Here is a 20,372-nt window from a genome sequence, read left to right as displayed (position 1 = left end):
TCGCCTCCTCCCCTCTTGCCGCATCGCCCCATGCCACGGCAGTGGAATGACCCCGCCCCCCGGGACAAGAGGAAGGCGGTGGAGCTCTAGCGTGAGCCTGCCCGCCCCTCCCCAAACAGCATCCAGCGCGAAGAGGAGCTCCGGCGGGAGCTCCGCGACCGCCGCCGTTCCCCCGCCCGTCGCGAGGACCGCGGCAGGTCCCGGTCGCCTCGGGCTTCGTCGGGTGATTGGCGCTCCCACCGGCGCTCTCCGTTGCCGCCCCCTCGTAGGGGCCGCTCTCCATCCCCCTCCCGCGCGGCTCGGCTCAGCCCCTCCCGCCCCAGGGACGGGATCCTCCCCACTCCGGAGCCGCGTCGCTATGTGCCGCCCCACGCTTCGGCCCCCGGGGGTGTGGCCCCGGCTCCTGCGCCTGGTGGAGGCCCCGCCCGCAGTCGGTCCGGACCTGCCAAGAAGAAGAAGCGACGCAGCGTTCGCGGCGCGCCGCCGTGCCCCCTCCCGCGGGCCCGGGATCCTCCACCAGTCCCGGCCCCGTCTCCGGTCTCCCTCGCCCCCCCTGCTTCAACTGTGGGGTGAGGGGGCACTCGCAAGTCAACTGCGTCAACCCCCAGTGCTGCTACCTCTGCAAGGATCCCGGCCACCCCGCCCTCCTCTGTCCGGATAGACCGGTGGTCTCGGAGCTCATTATGTATGGGCATGGGATCGAGGGGTTGGGTTTCTTCCACCTCGAGGTCCCTGACGCCCCTCCGCCGTCTCCTTCCCTTCAGGCGATTGGCACGATCGTCGATGGCGTGGCATCCCCGGAGATGATTGAGGCTGAGCTCAACCATCTCTACCGTCACCAGTGGGACTGGGTGGTCACCCCCTCCGCCGGTCACATCTTCTCTGTCGTCTTCCCCGACTCCGTCAGCTACGGCTACACGACGCGTAGTGGCCGGATCACTCTCGCCCTCAACCAGCTGGTTGTCGAGATCTCCGAGCCGGTCCTCGACGCTCAGGCCGTGGCCGTCCTCGACACCGCCTGGATCCTCATCTATGGCCTCCCCGATATTGCGCGGTCCGAGTTCGTCATCCGCCAGATGTCCCGTCTCTTGGGCAAGGTGGTGGTGGTTGATGAGCTCTCTATTCGCAAGGAGGAGGTGTTGGAAATATGCCCTAGAGGCAATAATAAAAGTATTATTATTATATTTCCTTATTCATGATAATTGTCTTTTATTCATGCTATAACTGTATTATCCGGAAATCGTAATACACGTGTGAATACATAGACCACAATATGTCCCTAGTGAGCCTCTAGTTGACTAGCTCGTTGTGATCAACAGATAGTCATGGTTTCCTGGCTATGGACATTGGATGTCGTTGATAACGGGATCACATCATTAGGAGAATGATGTGATGGACAAGACCCAATCCTAAGACTAGCACAAAAGATCGTGTAGTTCATTTGCTAGAGCTTTGCCAATGTCAAGTATCTCTTCCTTTGACCATGAGATCGCGTAACTCCTGGATACCGTAGGAGTGCTTTGGGTGTATCAAACGTCACAACGTAACTGGGTGACTATAAAGGTGCACTACAGGTATCTCCGAAAGTATCTATTGTTTTATGCGGATCGAGACTGGGATTTGTCACTCCGTGTAAACGGAGAGGTATCTCTGGGCCCACTCGGTAGGACATCATCATATGCGCAATGTGACCAAGGAGTTGATCACGGGATGATGTGTTACGGAACGAGTAAAGTGACTTGCCGGTAACGAGATTGAACAAGGTATCGGTATACCGACGATCGAATCTCGGGCAAGTAACATACCGCTAGACAAAGGGAATTGTATACGGGATCGATTGAGTCCTTGACATCGTGGTTCATCCGATGAGATCATCGTGGAACATGTGGGAGCCAACATGGGTATCCAGATCCCGCTGTTGGTTATTGACTGGAGAACGTCTCGGTCATGTCTACATGTCTCCCGAACCCGTAGGGTCTACACACTTAAGGTTCGGTGACGCTAGGGTTATAAAGGAAGCTTGTATGTGGTTACCGAATGTTGTTCGGAGTCCCGGATGAGATCCTGGACGTCACGAGGAGTTCCGGAATGGTCCGGAGGTAAAGATTTATATATAGGAAGTCCTGTTTCGGCCATCGGGACAAGTTTCGGGGTCATCGGTATTGTACCGGGACCACCGGAAGGGTCCCGGGGGCCCACCAGGTGGGGCCACCTGCCACGGGGGGGCACATGGGCTGTAGGGGGTGCGCCTTGGCCTACATGGGCCAAGGGCACCAGCCCCTAGAGGCCCATGCGCCAAGATAAAGGAAAAAGGGGAGAGTCCTAAAGGGGGAAGGCACCTCCGAGGTGCCTTGGGGAGGATGGACTCCTCCCCCCTCCTTAGCCGCACCCCTTGCTTGGAGTAGGGGGCAAGGCTGCGCCTCCCCCTTATCCCCTGCCCCTATATATAGTGGAGGGGAGGGAGGGCATCCATACCTGAGCCCTTGGCGCCTCCCTCCCTCCCGTGACACCTCCTCCTCTCCCGTAGGTGCTTGGCGAAGCCCTGCGGGATTGCCACGCTCCTCCACCTCCACCACGCCGTTGTGCTGCTGTTGGATGGAGTCTTCCTCAACCTCTCCCTCTCCCCTTGCTGGATCAAGGCGTGGGAGACGTCACCGGGCTGTACGTGTGTTGAACGCGGAGGTGCCGTCCGTTCGGCACTTGATCATCGGTGATCTGAATCACGACGAGTACGACTCCATCAACCCCGTTCACTTGAACGCTTCCGCTTAGCGATCTACAAGGGTATGTAGATGCAAACTCTCCTCTCCTTTCTACTCGTTGCTGGTCTCTCCATAGATAGATCTTGGTGTTACGTAGGAAAATTTTTGAATTTCTGCTACGTTCTCCAACAGTGGCATCATGAGCTAGGTCTATTGCGTAGATTCTTTGCACGAGTAGAACACAAAGTAGTTGTGGGCGTTGATGTTGTTCAATATGCTTACCGTTACTAGTCCAATCTTGTTTCGACGGTATTGTGGGATGAAGCGGCCCGAACCGACCTTACACGTACTCTTACGTGAGACAGGTTCCACCGATTGACATGCACTTGGTGCATAAGGTGGCTAGCGGGTGCCAGTCTCTCCCACTTTAGTCGGAACGGATTCGATGAAAAGGGTCCTTATGAAGGGTAAATAGCAATTGGCATATCACGTTGTGGTCTTGCGTAGGTAAGAAACGTTCTTGCTAGAAACCCATAGCAGCCACGTAAAACATGCAAACAACAATTAGAGGACGTCTAACTTGTTTTTGCAGGGTATGCTATGTGATGTGATATGGCCAAAAGGATGTGATGAATGATATATGTGATGTATGAGATTGATCATGTTCTTGTAATAGGATTCACGACTTGCATGTCGATGAGTATGACAACCGGCAGGAGCCATAGGAGTTGTCTTTATTTTTTGTATGACCTGCGTGTCATTGAAGAACGCCATGTAAACTACTTTACTTTATTGCTAAACGCGTTAGTCATAGAAGTAGAAGTAGTCGTTGGCGTGACAACTTCATGAAGACACGATGATGGAGATCATGATGATGGAGATCATGGTGTCATGCCGGTGACAAGATGATCATGGAGCCCCGAAGATGGAGATCAATAGAGCTATATGATATTGGCCATATCATGTCACAACTATATAATTGCATGTGATGTTTATTATGTTTATGCATCTTGTTTGCTTAGAACGACGGTAGTAAATAAGATGATCCCTTACAAAATTTCAAGAAGTGTTCTCCCCTAACTGTGCACCGTTGCTACAGTTCGTCGCTTCTAAGCACCACGTGGTGATCGGGTGTGATGGATTCTTACGTTCACATACAACGGGTGTAAGACAGTTTTACACAGCGAAAACACTTAGGGTTAACTTGACGAGCCTAGCATGTGCAGACATGGCCTCGGAACACGGAGACCGAAAGGTCGAGCATGAGTCGTATAGAAGATACGATCAACATGAAGATGTTCACCGATGATGACTAGTCCGTCTCACGTGATGATCGGACACGGCCTAGTTGACTCGGATCATGTAATCACTTAGATGACCAGAGGGATGTCTATCTGAGTGGGAGTTCATAAGATGAACTTAATTATCCTGAACATAGTCAAAAGACCTTTTGCAAATTATGTCGTAGTTCACGCTATAGTTCTACTGTTTTAGTTATGTTCCTAGAGAAAATATAGTTGAAAGTTGAAAGTAGCGATTATGCGGACAGTAGAAAGCTTATGTCCTTAATGCACTGCTCAATGTGCTGAACCCCAAACGTCGTTTGTGGATGTTTCGAACATCGAACATACACGTTTTGATAACTACGTGATAGTTCAGTTAAACGGTTTAGAATTGAGGCACCAAAGATGTTTTGAAACATCGCGAAACATATGAGATGTTTTGAGGGCTGAAATTGGGATTTCAGGCTCGTGCCCATGTCAAGAGGTATAAGACCTCCGATGACTTTCTTAACCTGCAAACTAAGGAGAAAAGCTCAATTGTTGTGCTTGTGCTCAGATTGTCTGAGTACAACAATCGCTTGAATCGAGTGGGAGTTGATCTTCCAGATAAGACAGTGATGGTTCTCCGAAGTCATTACCACCAAGCTGCTAGAGCTTCGTGATGAACTATAATATATCAGGGATAGATATGATGATCCTTGAAATATTCGTGATGTTTGACATCGCGAAAGTAGAAATCAAGAAGGAGCATCAATTGTTGATGGTTGGTGAAACCACTAGTTTCAAGAAGGGCAAGGGAAGGAAGGGATACTTCATGAAACGGCAAATCAGCTGCTGCACCAATGAAGAAACCCGAGGTTGAACCCAAACCCGAGACTAAGTGCTTCTGTAATAAGGGGAACAACCACTGGAGCAGGATTACCCTAGATACTTGGTAGATGAGAAGGCTGGCAAGGTCGATAGAAGTATATTGGATATACATTGTGTTAATGTGTACTTTACTAGTACTCCTAGTAGCACCAGGGTATTAGATACCGGTTCGGTTGCTAAGTGTTAGTAACTCGAAATAAAAGCTACGGAATAAAACGGAGACTAGCTAAAGGTGAGCTGACGATACGTGTTGGAAGTGTTTCCAATGTTGATATGATCAAGCATCGCACGCTCCCTCTACCATCGAGATTTGGTGTTTGCGTTGAGCATAGACATGATTGGATTATGTCTATCGCAATACGGTTATTCATTTAAAGAGAATAATGGTTACTCTATTTATTTGAATAATACCTTAAATGGTCTTGCACCTAAAATGAATGGTTCATTGAAATCTCGATCGTAGTGATACACATGTTCATGCCAAAAGATAGTAATGATAGTACCACCTATTTGTGGCACTGCCACGTAAGTCATATCGGTATAAAATGCATGAAGAAGCTCCATGTTGATGGATCTTTGGACTCATTCATTTTTGAAAAGTTTGAGACATGCAAACCATGTCTATTGGTATATATGCATGAAGAAACTCCATGCAAATGGACCGTTTGAACTCACTTGATTTTGAATCACTTGAGATATGCAAATCATACCACATGGGCAAGATGACTGAAAAGCCTCGTTTTCAGTAAAATGGAACAAGATAGCAACTTGTTGGAAGTAACACATTTTGATGTGTCCAATCCAATGAGTGCTGAGGCATGCAGTGAATATCGTTATGTTCTTACTTCACAGATGATTCGAGTAGATGTTGAGAATATTTACTTGATGAAACACAAGTCTGAATTATTGAATGGTTCAAGTAATTTCAGAGGGAAGTAGAAGATCATTGTGACAAGAGGATAAAATGTCTATGATATGATCATAGAGATGAATATCTGAGTAACGAGTTTTGGCACACAATTAAGACATTGTGGAAATTGTTTCGCAATTAATACCGCCTAGAACACCATAGTGTGATGGTGTGTCCGAACATCATAGTTGCACCCTATTGGATATGGTGCGTACCATGATGTCTCTTATCGAATTACCACTATCGTTCATGGGTTCGGCATTAGAGACAACCACATTCACTTTAAATAGGGCACCACGTAATTCCGTTGAGACGACACCGTTTGGAGAAACCTAAGTTGTCGTTTCTTAAAGGTTTGGGGCTGTGACGCTTATGTGAAAAAGTTTCAGGATTAAGCTCGAACCCAAAGCGGATAAAATGCATCTTCATAGGACACCCAAAACAGTTGGGTATACCTCCTAATTCAGATCCGAAAGCAATATGGATTGTTTCTTGAATCGGGTCCTTTCTCGAGGAAAAGTTTCTCTCGAAAGAATTGAGTGGGAGGATGGTGGAGACTTGATGAGGTTATTGAACCGTCTCTTCAACAAGTGTGTAGCAGGGCACAGGAAGTTGTTCCTGTAGCACCTACACCAATTGAAGCGGAAGCTTATGATATTGATCATGAAACTTCGGATCAAGTCACTACCAAACCTCGTGGGATGACAAGGATGCATACTACTTCAGAGTGGTACGTAATCCTGTCTTGGAAGTCATGTTGCTAGACAACAATGAACCTACGAGCTGTGGAGAAGCGATGGTGGGCCCGAATTCCTACAAATGGTTAGAGGCCATAAAATCCGAGAACGGATCCATGGACTTTGGTGGACTTGCCCGATGATCGGCAAGCCATTAAGATAAATGGATCTTTAAGAAGAAGACGGACGTGGATGGTAATGTCACCGTCCATGAAGCTCGACTTGTGGCGAAAAGTTTTTCACAAGTTCAAGGAGTTGACTACGATGAGATTTTCTCATCCGTAGCGATGCTTAAAGTCCGTCGGAATCATGTTAGCATTAGCTGCATTTACGAAATCTGGCAGATGGATGTCAAAACGAGTTTCCTTACCAGTTTCGTAAGGAAAGGTTGTATGTAATACAATCAGAAATGTTTTGTCGATCCTAAGGATGCTAAAAGGTATGCTAGCTCCAGCAATCCTTCTAAGGACTGGAGTAAGCATCTCGGAGTTGGAATGTACGCTTTGATGAGATGATCAAAGATTTTGGATTTATACAAAGTTTATGAGAAACTTGTATTTCCAAAGAAGTGAGTGGGAGCACTATAGAATTTCTGATGAGTATATGTTGTTGACATATTGCTGATCAGAAATGACGTAGAATTTCTGGAAAGCATATAGGGTTATTTTGAAAGTGTTTTTCAATGGAAAGCCTGGATTAAGCTACTTGAACATTGAGCATCGAGATCTATAAGGATAGATCAAAATGCTTAATAATACTTTCAAAATGAGCATATACCTTGACATGATCTTGAAGGTGTTCAAGATGGATCAGTCAAAGAAGAAGTTCTTGCCTGAGTTGTAAGGTACGAAGTTAAGACTTAAAGCTCGACCACGGCAGAATAGAGAGAAAGGACGAAGGTCGTCCCCTATGCTTAAGACGTAGGCTCTTCAGTATGCTATGCTGTGTACCGCACCTGAAGTGTGCCTTGCCATGAGTCAGTCAAGGGGTACAAGAGTGATCCATGAATGGCTCACAGGACAGCGGTCAAAGTTATCCTTAGTAACTAGTGGACTAAGGAATTTTCTCGATTATGGAGGTGGTAAAAGAGTTCGTCATAAAGGTTACGACGATGCAAGCTTGACACCTATCCGGATAGCTCTGAGTAGAGAGACCGGATACATATAATGGAGCAATAATTTAGAATATCTCCAAGTAGAACAGTTGTTTGGAATAGCTCCAAATAGAGCGTGGTAGCTACATCTAGGAGATGACATAGAGATTTGTAAAGCACACACGGATCTGAAAGGTTCGGACCCGTTGACTAAAACCTCTCTCACAAGCAACATGATCAAACATAAAACTCATTGAGTGTTATTCACATAGTGATGTGAACTAGACTACTGACTCTAGTAAACTCTTGGGTATTAGTCACATGGCGATGTGACCTGTGAGTGTTAATCACATGGCGATGTGAACTAGATTATTGACTCTAGTGCAAGTGGGAGACTGTTGGAAATATGCCCTAGAGGCAATAATAAAAGTATTATTATTATATTTCCTTATTCATGATAATTGTCTTTTATTCATGCTATAACTGTATTATCCGGAAATCGTAATACACGTGTGAATACATAGACCACAATATGTCCCTAGTGAGCCTCTAGTTGACTAGCTCGTTGTGATCAACAGATAGTCATGGTTTCCTGGCTATGGACATTGGATGTCGTTGATAATGGGATCACATCATTAGGAGAATGATGTGATGGACAAGACCCAATCCTAAGACTAGCACAAAAGATCGTGTAGTTCATTTGCTAGAGCTTTGCCAATGTCAAGTATCTCTTCCTTTGACCATGAGATCGCGTAACTCCTGGATACCGTAGGAGTGCTTTGGGTGTATCAAACGTCACAACGTAACTGGGTGACTATAAAGGTGCACTACAGGTATCTCCGAAAGTATCTATTGTTTTATGCGGATCTAGACTGGGATTTGTCACTCCGTGTAAACGGAGAGGTATCTCTGGGCCCACTCGGTAGGACATCATCATATGCGCAATGTGACCAAGGAGTTGATCACGGGATGATGTGTTACGGAACGAGTAAAGTGACTTGCCGGTAACGAGATTGAACAAGGTATCGGTATACCGACGATCGAATCTCGGGCAAGTAACATACCGCTAGACAAAGGGAATTGTATACGGGATCGATTGAGTCCTTGACATCGTGGTTCATCCGATGAGATCATCGTGGAACATGTGGGAGCCAACATGGGTATCCAGATCCCGCTGTTGGTTATTGACTGGAGAACGTCTCGGTCATGTCTACATGTCTCCCGAACCCGTAGGGTCTACACACTTAAGGTTCGGTGACGCTAGGGTTATAAAGGAAGCTTGTATGTGGTTACCGAATGTTGTTCGGAGTCCCGGATGAGATCCCGGACGTCACGAGGAGTTCCGGAATGGTCCGGAGGTAAAGATTTATATATAGGAAGTCCTGTTTCGGCCATCGGGACAAGTTTCGGGGTCATCGGTATTGTACCGGGACCACCGGAAGGGTCCCGGGGGCCCACCGGGTGGGGCCACCTGCCCCGGGGGGCCACATGGGCTGTAGGGGGTGCGCCTTGGCCTACATGGGCCAAGGGCACCAGCCCCTAGAGGCCCATGCGCCAAGATAAAGGAAAAAGGGGAGAGTCCTAAAGGGGGAAGGCACCTCCGAGGTGCCTTGGGGAGGATGGACTCCTCCCCCCTCCTTAGCCGCACCCCTTGCTTGGAGTAGGGGGCAAGGCTGCGCCTCCCCCTTATCCCCTGCCCCTATATATAGTGGAGGGGAGGGAGGGCATCCATACCTGAGCCCTTGGCGCCTCCCTCCCTCCCGTGACACCTCCTCCTCTCCCGTAGGTGCTTGGCGAAGCCCTGCGGGATTGCCACGCTCCTCCACCTCCACCACGCCGTTGTGCTGCTGTTGGATGGAGTCTTCCTCAACCTCTCCCTCTCCCCTTGCTGGATCAAGGCGTGGGAGACGTCACCGGGCTGTACGTGTGTTGAACGCGGAGGTGCCGTCCGTTCGGCACTTGATCATCGGTGATCTGAATCACGACGAGTACGACTCCATCAACCCCGTTCACTTGAACGCTTCCGCTTAGTGATCTACAAGGGTATGTAGATGCAAACTCTCCTCTCCTTTCTACTCGTTGCTGGTCTCTCCATAGATAGATCTTGGTGTTACGTAGGAAAATTTTTGAATTTCTGCTACGTTCTCCAACAGGAGGAGGTCCGGGTCAAGGTCAAGTGCCTCGACTCCTCCAAGCTTCGCACCTCAGTCCGCGTCTTCTTCAACGACCAGGGCTTCGACCTCAGGTTCGCCCCCGAGCCTCCCAACCACGTTGGGCGCCCCCGCTCCTTCGACGCCGGCCCCCCAGGTGGCAACCCGGGGGCCAGTGAGGACTACCACGGCCGTCACCGCTCCCGGTCCCACCGCTCGGATGAGGAGGGGGCGTCCAAGGACTCCCGCTCCCCTTCCCCCTCCCCTCCTCCACCTGTCGCGAGGGGCAAGGGCCGCCAGGCCGCTCCTCTCCCTCCGCTGGGTGGCCCTTCGCTCGCGGCGGTGTCTCCCTCCGAGGGGAGCGACATCTCCAGTGTGGGCATGGTGGTCTGCCCGGCCTCCTCCCCGCGCTCCCCCGCCTCGTCCCCTCCTACGGAGCGGGACTCGGTGGCCCTGCCCCTCGGCGCCCGCGGAGGGGGAAATGCCGCCTGTGGTGGATCCCCCTCCCCGGCCGCCGGTCTCCCCGCCGCCTCGCGTCTCCTCCACGGCTAGGGGATGCCCCGCCCTCGCCTCTGCCGCGGGATGCCCCGGCTCCTATCCCTGCAACCCTCCTCGCGCCACCTCCTCCGCCGGCTGTGTCGCCACCTCCTGCGCCACTCCTCCTCGGCTGTTCTGGGCCTGTTCAGCTGGCCTCTCCCTCGCCGTCTCTGACGGGGGAGGGTGCGGCTCGCGCGCTCACTCCGATGGCGGCCCAGCCCCTCCCCCCTGTTCAGCCGCCTACTCCCGTCGCGGTAGGTCGACCTCCTCCCCGGTGGTTGCCTCCCACCGGAGTGCGCGGCTGGATGCTGCCCACCCTGAGGGCAGCCCGGCTCTGCCCATCCCCGAGCGGGCGGAGCTCCGCGCTGCCGCCCGTAACCTGGAGCCAGGTACGCCCCCCGTTCCCCCCTCTGCTTCGTCTTGTCCCTTCTCTGCGCTTGAGTCTATTCCTTTGGGGAACCTCGCCAAAGTGGCCTCCGACTCCGCGATCATCTTCGGAGGGGAGGCTGGCCCCCCTTTAGTCCAGATCGCGGCCATCAGGGCTCGTGAGATCCTTGATGGGAAGCTCGCGGAGGCCCGTGCTGCCCTCCTTTTACCTCCGGCCACCTTTGCGGTGGGGGTGTCTCCCACCCCGCCTGGTCTGCGGCGGACGGCTCCCCCCTCCGGTGGCCGGGGTGGAGATCCATGGCCGTACTCGCTCCCGCACTGCGGCTCTTCGCGCGCAAAGCGCTTCTCATGTTCTGGGGTCAAGCAGCCCCCCGATGGCTCCTTAATGCGAGCCCTCTTCTGGAACATCCGCGACTTTGGCCATGATGGTCGTCGCCGCCAACTTGTGGAGTACATGCGGGATGAGCACATCGACATCGTTGCCGTTCAGGAGACCATGCGTCGCGACTTCTCGCTCCCTGAGCTCGACCATTTGAGATCCCACCTCTTTGCGTGGCACTGGCTCCCTTCTAGTGGGAGCTCAGGCCACTCGGGTGGCATCCTTTTAGGTGTGAAGGATGCCACCTTCGAGGTGGGCAGCATGGATTGGGGGGAATTCTTCATTAGCATGGAATTATTCGAGAGATCTCTCAACTTCAAGTGGGAGATCATCATTGTCTACGGGCCTGCCGACCATAGTCGGTCGGCCGCCTTCCTTGAGGAGCTCCACCGGAAGATCTCGGCTGCATCCCTCCCCGTGGTAGTGGGTGGCGACTTTAACCTGCTGCGTGTGGCGGAAGACAAGAGCAATGACAATGTCTGCTTTGCCCGGATGCAGTTGTATAATGACTTCATTGCTGACCTCGCCCTCCGGGAGATTGATAGGATTGGTGCCCGGTTCACCTGGACCAATCGGCAAGCCTCCCCGACCCAGTCCGTCTTGGACAGGGTCTTAGTGTCCCCGGAGTGGGACCTCCGTTGCTCCCTAGCCTCTCTCCGCGCCATCACTAGGATTGGCTCGGATCATGTCCCCCTTCTTCTCTCCTCCGCGGACGAGCGTCCGCCGATCCCCCTCGTTTCCGCTTTGAGACCTTCTGGCTCTTCCAGTCTGGATTTACCGACGCCGTCTGCGCGCGGTGGATCGAGGCTCGGGCCCACCCCCACCCTCGGCCCCCCTCGGCTATTGACGCGTGGCACTTCTGTGCGAAACGTGGCAGGCAGTTTATGAAGGGGTGGAGGGCCAACCTTGGCCGCGATGCCAGGGATCGTAAGAAGGCGCTGCTTACCGCGATCCAGGCCCTTGACCTTAGGGCCGACGTGGTGGGTCTCTCTCCAGACGAGTGGTTGTCCCGCTATGACATCGAAGACCAACTCTCCGTGATCTACACCGATGAGGAGGCTTATTGGCGCCTTCAGGGCGCGCAGAAATGGGTCCTGAAGGGTGACGCGAATACTACATACTTCCAGGCTATCGCCAACGGCCATCGTAGACGCAACACCATCCCCCTTCTCTGGGATGGGGAGACCCTCCTCCAGGACCCCCGCGACATCCGGACCCATGTCGACGGCTTCTATAGGTCCCTTTTCTCTACCGCTCCTCGGAGCGGCATCTCCCTCGCCCCTGATTGTTGGGCCGGCCTCCAGTTAGTGTCCGACGCGGAGAACGCGGCCTTGACGGCCCCCTTCTCTGAGCAGGAGGTCTGGGAGGCTATCAAGGGTATGAATGCTTCTTCTGCTCCGGGCCCGGATGGACTCCCAGTCATCTTCTTCCAGACCTTCTGGAACGTGATTAAACCAGAAGTCATGGCCATCTTCGAGGAATTCTTTGTTGGCTCTATTGACCTGGGGCGCCTCAACTACGAGATCATTTCTCTCATCCCCAAGGTCCCTGGGGCGTCCGACATCCGCCAGTTCCGGCCGATCACGGTCATTAATGTGATCTTCCGGATCCTGGCCAAAGGGTACGCCAATAGGGTGACCCTGCTTGCTGACCGGATAACCCACCCTAACCAGTCGGCCTTCATTAAGGGCCGATATATCCTAGATGGAGTCCTGGTCCTTCATGAAGTCCTTCACGAGGTCCGGGTCAAACGCCTTAAGGCGGTCTTTCTGAAGATCGATTTCCACAAAGCCTACGACTCTGTTAGCTGGACCTTCCTCAGGGAAGTCCTTCTTCGGAAGGGCTTTGATGACCGGTGGATCACTAGAGTCATGCAAATGGTCTCTTGCGATCGCACGGCGGTTAACATCAACGGCGAGATTGGTCCTTTCTTCCCTACCCTTTGTGGGGTGCGCCAAGGCGACCCCTTCTCCCCGTTCCTGTTCAATATGGTAGTGGACGCTCTTGCCTCCATCCTTGATAAGGCAAAAGCCGCTGGCCACATCTGTGGGATTATCCCACACCTTTCTGGGGGCTCGGGGATCTCCATCCTCCAGTATGCTGACGACACGATCATTATGGTCGAAGGCTCGGAGGTGGACATCGCCAACCTCAAGTTCCTCCTTCTCTGCTTCCAACAGATGTCGGGCCTCAAGATCAACTTTGAGAAGAGTGATGTCATGGTTATGGGATATTCCCCCTTTGAGTCTATGGCCATCGCCAACAGACTTAATTGCCGCCTGGGCTCTTTCCCCACCTCCTACCTGGGGACACCCATTAGCGACTCGCGACTCTCCGTCGCGGACCTGCGGCCCTCCGTGACTAAGCTCCAATCCCGTTGCGAGCCCTGGCAGGGGAGATGGCTATCTAAGGCGGCCCGGACTATTCTCATCAACTCTTCCCTCTCCAGTCTCCTTCTGTTCCTTATGAGTTTCTACAGCCTCCATGAATCTCTCCACAAGGAGATCGCCAAAATTCAGTCCCGCTTCTACTGGGCTGGCGAGCATGATAAGCAGAAGTACCACATGGTCAGCTGGCCTGACATCTGCAAGCCCAGGGAGCAAGGTGGTCTGGGCATCATGTGCTCTAAAAGGATGAATATTGCCCTTCTCTCCCGTTGGCTCTGGCGCATCGCCCAGGGTCAAGGTGGCCTCTGGCTCGACATTATCCGGAATAAATACCTGCGGGGTCAGCCCCTAGCCTTCTGCCAGAAATCGGGTGGCTCTCAGTTCTGACAGTCTATTGTCCAGCTTCTCTCGGTGCTCCGCATTGGGACCTCCATCTCGGTGGGACCCGGCCTCTCGATGCTTTTCTGGTTTGATCGTTGGGCTGGAGACTCTCCCTTTGCGGCCCGCTTCCCCGCCCTCTTCTCTATCTCCGTTGACCCCACGATTTCGGTCAATAGGGCCCTTCTTGACTTAGGGCGCCTTGCTTTCCGTCGGCCTTTTGGGCCGGCGGAATCCGCCGCCTGGCGTGAGTTTCTTGATTGGGTTGTGTTGCATGAGCCGTTGGTGGATGGCAGACCGGACCTTATGCGGTGGCGTCTGGATCCGTCGGGCTTGTTCTCCACCAAGTCGCTGTACCCGGCCATTGCCCCATCCTCCGCTCCCCTCCCCCTATCGATGATGTGGTCCGTCCGAGTTCCCCTGAAGATCCGCATATTCATGTGGCAGTGGATTCGCGGCCGGGTCCCGTCTGGAGTGGAGGCCTGCAAGCGCAATGGCCCGGGCACCGGTATCTGCCCGCTCTGTGGAGTCCCTGAAGACTCGAACCACATCTTCTTCTCCTGCGTCTCCGCCCATTTCCTCTGGAGCTGCTTTCGCGAGGTGGTCGGTGGTAGTTGGTGCCACACCAATTTCCCGGACCTTTTTGCTGAACTCCAGTTGTCCCCCGCGTCCTCTCGCCACATTAGGTGGCTTGAGGTTGGCGTTCTCGCCTGAACTCTTTGGACCGTTCGCAATAAGCTTGTGATTCAGCACGCTTCCCTTCGTCGCGCTACTGACGCTCTCTATAAATTCTTGGGTTTCTTGCAGCTTTGGCGGCCGCTTAGCCGCCCCCCGGACCGTCACGCCATCTCCGCCTTCATCGCCGACATCCGTTCGATGGCCGTCCGCCTGTCGCCGCCGCCCCCGCCGCCTCTGCCGGATCCTGACTAGACGCCTTGTGTTTGGTGTGTGGGTGTTGTTTTTCTTTTCCTTTTGGGCTTGTTGAGCTGTGCCCTCAGCAGAACCTATGTACTTTGTCGTGAGTCTTGGGTGGGTGTGTGTGGACTTGCTTCGGTTTGTATGCTCTGTAACGGTTTGCTTTATTTATAAAGCGGGGCGAAAGCCTTTTTCGATACTGATTAATTCAGCACGCCAAAACTGCTCCAGGCACCCTCTGCCAAGTCTTGGAGACCCCAGGAAATTCTCTCTGCACGGGCAAAATGGCCAGGATTCTAATCCATAGCACCCATAGTCAGGAATGTGACACACATCCTTCTAACCGAAAATTCCGTTTTATATCAAGCTCGGTTAGTGAAATGGAAAAGCAATAATTTGCACTCAAAATCTGAAAACCGACAATTTGGTTCAGTTTCCCGTTTACCTGAATCTGGATGTGCATCATGCACAGGAGGCATACTCGAAAGCGTTTTGACAGAGATTGAACAGAACTTTTGACAGTATAACACCACACAGAATTAACGTGACACATAAACATAATAACAAAAGAAACATGAAAACGCGGATAAGAGACAGGCAGTAAGTACAAAACAAAGATGAAAACGCGGACTGGGGAGCCGGAACATACATTGCGCGATTTCTGCGGTCGGGGCTCTGCGATTTCTGCGCGTACTGGAGGGATAACGGAGGTCAGCACCTTGGCGGACGCCGACAGCGTGGCGCGTGGAGGAGTCGCGGCGAGGCGGCGACCACGGAAGGGATCCCGCTCGGATGGGGACGCGGTGTTTTTGTATTTTTTTTTGAGCGAAAACGCGGTGTTTTTGTATTTTTTTTTTGAGCATCAGTACAGACACAAGCGTTCATATACACGCGCATACACTCATCCTTATGAAGGCACACACGCACACCCTACCCCTATGAGCACCTTCGAAAGAAGGAGTCGGCATATCATCTTGAGATTTATGAAGTCACCGTAGACGCCTCGTCGTCGACGGGAACGTCTCCTCCCACTGAAAGCGCATCGGCGAAAATCCTGAAATAAATACAGGAATAATGCGAGCACCAGGATTTGAACCCTGGTGGGTTGGGAATACCATTGTCCACCTAACCATCTCAACCACAGGTTGATTCGCACGCGGTGTTTTTGTAAGGAAAAGAAAAATACGGTGGTTCGGCCTCCCCCAAACTCATGGGAAAGCACAGCAGGCCTTGGGCCCGTTCAATGGGCCGAAACCATGCGCGCAGGCCTTGTCAGCAGGTTCGAACTCTGGCTAGGGTTAGCGCATTTCCTAAACGGCGCCTTAAGCGCCGCTTAAGGCGCAATTTCGTACAGGGCGCACACCCTCTCCGAGCTGGGCCGGCTCATATACCTGTATTTTCTTCCTTTTTTTCTGTTATAAACACCAGAAAATGGTGCAGCCGACGGGTTCAAACTCGAGACCTGTTTGTTCGGAGAGAAGCACAGCAACCAGTTTGGTTATGCCAGCGTCTCAAGGCATGTGTTCTTTTTTTTCCTTTTTCAGTTCGTGGAAGCCCTCCGTTTGCTGGTCAGTTTTTGGAAGATTCTTATTTCGTTTTTCTTTTTCTTTTTCTAGTTCTTTTAATTTTTCCCTTTTTCTTAAATGCATCTACTCTTCTCAAATTCGTGAACGTTTCTCTTTAATGTGTGAGATTTTCTTGAAAATCGTGTTGTATTTTTTCAAATTAATGATTTATTTTTTCCAATTTGTGAACTTTTTGTAAATTCATGATTTTTTCTAAAATTGATGAACTTTTTTTCAGGATTGTGAAATTTGTTTTCCAAAATCTATGAATATTTTTATCAAAATTGATGAACTTTTTCAAATATGATAATCTTTTTTCAAATTCGATGAACTTTTTCCCAAATTCATGAACTTTTTGGAAGTTTGTAAACTTTTTTTCTCAAAATCCATGACATTTTTTAATTCTCATAAATTGTTGATTTTTTTGCGTATTTGATTTTTTTTGAAACTTGTGAACTTTACTGAGATTTGAAAAAATAAATCAGATCTACACTTTCACTGGTGCGATGGACACTGCTCTGAAGCCGTTGAATCGTCGTTGCATGCTGGTGTTTTTGGCGGCATCCTGGTTTTCAGTCGCACCCTTCCAGAGCACAGAGCACAGAGAACATTTGCGTCAAGTGTTTGCATAACTTCTCCTTAATGCTATGCCCAGGGCGAAGGGAGGATAAAGTCTGTGATTACTATGGACAAAAACCAAATCTAGAAGATTGTTTCAAAGGTTTGAATTTACATGGAGAGGAGGAAGTGGATCTTGCTTTCTCAGATTAATTGGATGGTTTAACTAAGGAGGTGAGGTGGTTGGGACTATTTCGAGTCCATACTACATGGTCATTCAGCCATGTTGTGTTGCTTAGAGCATCTCGAGCAGAATCGCGGTTGCGCGGCGCGCTAAATGTTTTTTGCAACGCTGAAATAGCGTTTTAGCGCGCTCGACAGGTATTTTACTTTAGCAGAAGCGCTATATATTGCGCGCCGCAGGTAGCGTCCTCCAGGCGCGCTAAATTATAGCACATGCGCCTAGCACAAACAACATTTCCCATTAAACATGGAACCAAAAAGATCAAATAGACATAAAATATATCAACAATAAATAGTTCCATTATTATTACAACTCAAACAAATAGTTTATTTTTCAATACAACAAATAGTTCAAACAATGCAACAAATAGTCAGCAGTACAATAAACATACAACACTAAACTAGTTTTGTCGCCCATTCCATGACCACCACTTCTCTACTAGATCCTTTTGAAGGTCATCTATGTTTCAGCACGTCAAATGGCGATAGGAGGCAATAAAGCGGGCCACCCTTGCAGCCCTCCTCCGCACTCGCACGGGACGTCCCAAATACTCATACTGAGAATAATCTAAATCTTGCCCACACTCATTTTCGATGATCATATTATGCATGATCACACAAGCGTTCATGATGCACCAAAGGATCTTTTGATCCCAAAATCTAGACGGTCCTCTCACAATAGCAAATTGGGCTTTCAAAATCCCAAAAGATCTCTCCACATCTTTTCTAGCCGCTGCCTGAGCAATGTGGAAATCAATATTTTTCTTACCTTGCGGTGCCGTCAAAAATGTTTGCCACCTTGGGTAGATGCCATCCGCAAGATAGTATCCATAGTTGTATGTCTGACCATTTGCTACAAACTCCACTGGTGGAATTTCACCATTTGCAATCCTATTCATGAGTGGTGACCATTGAAGAACATTGATGCCATTGCAAGATCCAAGCATTCCGAAAAAAGCATGGCAAAACCAAGTCTCTTGATCGGCCACCGCTTCAAGGATTATAGTGGAACTTTTTTTTCTGGCCGTGGAATTGTCCATGCCATGCCTTAGGACAGCTCTTCCAACTGCAATGCATGCAATCTATTGAGCCAAGCATACCTGGGAGCCCGCGTGCTTTGTTCATCTCCAAAAGCCTTGCGGTGTCTCCAGCATTGGGAGCTCTCAAATCTTTCGGGCCAAACACTTGCACATTCCAACTGCGAAGTGCTTGACACACATGATGTCTTGAGTCTCACCCATGGTCAAGTGGTCATCAACTAGATCCGCCGGAATACCGTATGCCAACATACGCAAAGCAGCTGCCACCTTTTGAAAGGTGTTATGCCCGAGTTCTCCGGCAGCATTCCTCCTTTGCTGAAAAAACCGATCATGGCTCGTCAGTTTCTCCGCAATGTGTTTGGACAACTCGATGCTCATCCTAAAACAACTCAAAGTAGGACTCAGACATATGGGATTCTCCACAAAATAGTACCTCATCAATCTGTTGTGGGCATCGATCCTGTCCCTCCACAATTTCTGACGACCGAAAACCGAACCACCGTGCTTCGGCTTTTTATTGACGTGCATAGCTAGGATCATTGCGATGTCCTCCTCCTCTTGGAGATCAAATTCTTCATCGGAAGAATCGTAGGACGAACTCATCTACAAAGTTGAATTTAAATTCATTTAAAACTACAAACAACATGCACTAAATTCATCTGCAAATATAAAGTTAGCAATATATACCTTACAAGCATTTTGTCAAACACCTTGTGGGCGCCGAGCTGCAAATGCTGTTCGTCGGAGTAAGCAGCGGCGACAGCGCTCGAGGGGCGGCGGCGAGGAGAGAAGGTGGAAGAAGCGGCGGCGGCGTGTTGGGGATAGGCGGGGGAACCGCCGATGGGTCGCCGGAGCGAATGGGGAAGGTGCAGGCAGAGGCGCCAGTGCCTGGAGGTTTCAGATCCGGCGGTTGGTGAGATTCGCACGCCCGATTGGCATGTCCAACGCGCGCGAGCGGGCACATCAAATAAGTAGCGCCTGATGCCATTTTCCCCAGCGCGCTGAATCTACTTTGTCGTGCGCGGGATTTTAGCACGTCTCCTGGAGTGCCAGTTTTGGTCGCGTGCACAATATAGTCGTGTTTTCCAGCGTGTGGCTAATCTAGCGGGCCTGTTGGAGATGCTCTTAATGGTATGCCCCAATGCATGGTCATCTTGGCACAAGGGGTGACGCTTGGTATCAAGGGCCATAATTTGCTTCTACTTCAATTCAACTACTTGGGAGATTGGAAACGGGCTGCGGGATTTTAGTGGAGCTTAAGTGGTGATTCAAGAGTATGGTGGATTCGGAAACATCACAGCTTATTCCCTTGGTAAGTTTCTGGTGCGGGCAAGAATCAAAGGCATTCCAGATGGCTTGGTAAGGAAGGAGTTAGCTAAGAAGGTTGCGAAGAAAGTTGGTGAGTCACCAATAAATGTTACAATGAATGAAGGAAAGATCAGTTCGACAAAAACTATGAGAGCTCGTGTGTTCCTGGATATTGACAAGCCACTGGTGAGGTTTGTCACCAAAGGGGGAGAAATAAGTACCCTGGTTTTGATAAGCTACTAGATTTTTGCCAAGAAAAGGTAGAAGAAGGGAGGAGGCTCTGCCAACGTCTAGGCACCGGCCGGAGGGCCGGTGCCATCTCCATCAACACCATCGCACCTCTCTTCTTCGCCAACGTCAGGTTGGCTTGTAACCTGTCTTTCCCCTCTTATGTTCTTCATCTCCATGCTTGTGTAATTGTTAGCTTTTGGGGAATAAAGGATAAACCTTAGTCATATTTGAGGTGAATGCCCACGCTACATAATACATATCCTCTTCAGAATGTTTGAGTTAATAACCTTCATGAATGTTGTGTAAGTGGCTCCACTCGACATTTCTGCCTTGAGTGACCATGGAGTTTACTACTGTCGTCGTAAAGATAGGGATGTGGAGGGTAAAGAGGTGACATTAATATCCTCTCATCTTTCCCTTTGCAATTTATAGGGGAGTAACGGAGAACCGACTATGGGCTATGTCTACGGGGCAACCCTAAATTATCGTTGCCTTAACCTGAATGTGGGGAGGAATGGTAGTAGTGTATGTGATATGGAGGCTACATATGTAGCACATATGTTGTACCAGGTTCCGCTCACATCAAACATATTAAAATGTCTTAGTTATCAACAACCTAAAACTATGATTATGCATATGTTACATGGATCATACTAGTAAGGATTCTGAATCCCCCGAGAATGCCTATATTACTTAACT

Source organism: Triticum dicoccoides, chromosome 6B (genome assembly GCF_002162155.2).
Source record: "Triticum dicoccoides isolate Atlit2015 ecotype Zavitan chromosome 6B, WEW_v2.0, whole genome shotgun sequence".
In the NCBI taxonomy this organism is placed as follows: Eukaryota; Viridiplantae; Streptophyta; class Magnoliopsida; order Poales; family Poaceae; genus Triticum; species Triticum dicoccoides.
This window is presented reverse-complemented; position numbering follows the sequence as displayed.